Genomic DNA, 3,428 nt, shown 5'->3' with positions numbered 1-3,428 from the left:
TTGGACTATAAACTATTAACTGTGTGATAATTTCAGCTCAATTTCGTGGGGATGATTCTTGATGTGTGGTCAGTGGCGCGTGGATGACTAGGTGGATGAACCGGATCCGATGCGGGGAAGTGAGAGCCATGTCATGCAAATGCCTTGTTGCTGGCGATGTCAAGAGCTGGCGGCTGCAATGTACGCGGACGTCCTTAGATTCTTGAAAGCATTGTTGTGATGTTGTGCTCCTCTACTCTTCCCAGGTTCTAGGCTCCGTCCGAAACATTCGATCCTTGTTTTCACCGGGTCGGATGATGACGAAAGGCGGAGTTGGTGTGTGTCTCAACGGCTAGGTGGATACGTGAAAGGTGGGGTCATTTACAAGTCGTGGTAACTTTCTTGCGGTGGAGTTAGAGCTGTGTGACGGCGAGGATAAGATGGCAACGAGCCAAGCGGCTGGTGGCCTAGCTCAGTGATCCTACACGACGTGGGCTTGCATAGTCCCCCATCCTAGTTCATCATCGGATTCGTAGTATCGTGCACCTCGCGACCTTTGCAGTGTGGGCCTTGTCGGCATCAAAGTGAGAGTCGCTTGATGACGATGATGCCAACACACAACCTCGACGAAGGTTTCTTTACCGCGGTGTGTGGGTTGCGTCCTCTTCGTGACAATATTCCGCTAATTAACCACGATATAGTTCACATGCAGACTTGTAAACTTGGTCAAACTTTGTAACTTGTATATAGGACAACCTATATAATGCTACATATCGAATAGTCCATATTTTAACTTGGTCGCGAGTACAATATACTCTTACTATGTAATTAACTAGTACAATGACCGTGCGCTGCCACGGGCTTTTGAAATATTTTGTGAAGTTATGTAAACATAATGCATGTCAAATTTTACATGTAGAGAAAAAAATAACATGGGCATAATTGGGTAATAATTAAAGTCCACTTCACTTGCAATGTAAATTGATTACAAAGGAAATTTGACGATGTATACATAGAGAGTGATTATCGAACTAAAAATATATTACAAAATAAAATTTACTTGATGCACTTAAGAAATTCTCGCACAATCAGGAAGGTTGTCTATCCAGTTTTTTTAGCTTACCTGCCCGGCCTTATTCTGATCTCAGCTACTCTCTCATCACAACCAGCCCTCTCACTCTCTCACCCCACGCACCCCTCACTCTATGTGTTCCTGTGACGACAAGGCTGACAATACGTGGACGATGAAAGTGAATGTCATGAACTACATTATTCCTCATCTCTTCACTAAATAGATCTTTCTAATATAGTTCCACCAATTTCTTCTATTTTCATGATTGCTCAGGATGGATGGTGCAAACAAAATTTTGTAACATGATGTGTCGGTCATCCCTCTAACCACTACCACCATCTCCGCCACCTGAGATCTCTTGTACCCTGCCTTCAAATCCGTTAATCCCCCACCCCTTCTCATCCAACGATGACCCTCCTTTAGTTTTCAGTCTAATCCATTATAGTTACGTCAGTCACTTTGTCGATCGACATTTTCAAAGCATCATTTAAAGCCATCCCTTTTTACCTCTGATCTACAAAGGTGAACATATAAACATATATTAAAATAAAAAAATAAAAAAAAGTGCATATACAATATATATTCATTGGTCCAGATGCAAGCAGGTGGCTGTTTTTAGTTAGAGTGAGTAGCATCGTGCCTTTAGTAGAGTGAGTTGAATCCCAATTTTAATAACCTATAGTGAGTAGCATGGTGCTTTTTAGTAGAGTGAGTTGCATTCCAATTTTAGTAACACATAGGTTCACCTCTAAATCACTTGTCGGTAATTATTCTCCAGAAATGACTTGTTAGGGTTTGTGATATTTTTCGCTATATAAAAAAGTACGTGACATTTCTCTCATAACAAACAATCGCTTTTCCTCAAAGCCACTTCTCTTCTTATCTTAAAAATAGCAATTCACCCTCTCACTCTCTCGTGGCACGACACAACGCTCACATCTCATTCCCCTGGCCTGCTCTGCCCACCACGGCTTCTCACTGTCGCCTCCCCTCGACGCCACATCATTTAGCTCGCGCCTTGCTCTCACTGTCGTGTCCCTTACTATCCACGATGTTGCCCGCCCCCTTTCTCCCCCATCCACAACACCCCAGGCTGATCCTGGTGCTAAGGAGTGCAAACCATCGTAGCTGAGGGTGCCCTCCATGGCAACACAACTTGCTGCTCACCGCAATGCCACACCTTCTTCGAGTACGATGGCCAATTCAGGCTGGGGGCATGTGATGTCTCCACGTGTCGCCAAATAGGGACACAACATGCAGGGGAAGGTCGTCGACATGGGGATGCGGCACACACGGGAGAATGGGAGAAGGCCTAGCGCGGTATGCAAGGAGGCGCCATGAAATCTAGTGAGCCAACGCTTGATTTACCTAGTAAAGTCATGCAATCAAATCAGATCGCATGTAGGAGAAACATGCATTATGGGCATTAACATGACAGATTGCATCACAATTTCCTTTCCCTCGGAAGATCTTGTGTGATTCAAGGCAGATGGACGAACGAGGAAAACTCAAGGGGAGGGATGGGTGTACAAACAACGACATACTAATGTACCATCACTATTGCAGACTCACCTTTATTAATAAAGATACCCCCCTCTCTCTCCCTTCCTTTGATCCCCATCCATCCGACCCTCTCTCGCTAGTTGTCGCGGGCTACCAGGTTGGACATGGATTCCCTTCCTTTGCTCCCCATCCATCCGACCCTCTCTCGCTAGTTGTCGCGGGCTACAAGGTTGGACATGGATTCCCTTCCTTCGATCCCCATCCATCCGACCCTCTCTCGCTTCTTGTCGCTGGCTATGGGGACAGGCATGGATGACAAGCATGTCATATGGGTAGGGTTAGGTGGGGGTTGGAACATGAGAGAAATTGGGGATAGGAGTCACAGGAACTCCAGTAGCTCCCCTAAATTACTATATATTGGACTACCATAAATTTTGTTTAGTTCCAACATCACCCCATTTTGTATCTTAACCTTCATATCTCCTATATTTCATCGGTCTTGTGAAATTATCAAATCCATATGTACATCATTTTAATACCCTACATTTTCAGTTGTGCTATCAAATTCATATATATATTGTGTCGTGAGATCACTATTTTTCTTGTTTGGCTAGTGTCAACTTATTTTTACAACGTTAGATCACTCTTTATGTAGTTTTGCTACTTATTCACACTCTTTTTTTAAAAGAATTCGCACTCTTGAGGGATTGTTTGATTAATGCCCTCCACAATCCCATCCCGGAATAATTGGAGAGGATTTTGACTCACATGATTTAGTCCCACCCCCCTTCAATCCCCAGCAAGTTGAACAACCCATATGTCGTTCATACCCACTCGCACAGCCTCTTGGAGGCCAAGCGGGGCCATGACCGCC

This window comes from Triticum dicoccoides, chromosome 4A (genome assembly GCF_002162155.2).
Source record: "Triticum dicoccoides isolate Atlit2015 ecotype Zavitan chromosome 4A, WEW_v2.0, whole genome shotgun sequence".
NCBI classification, from domain to species: domain Eukaryota; kingdom Viridiplantae; phylum Streptophyta; class Magnoliopsida; order Poales; family Poaceae; genus Triticum; species Triticum dicoccoides.
This window is presented reverse-complemented; position numbering follows the sequence as displayed.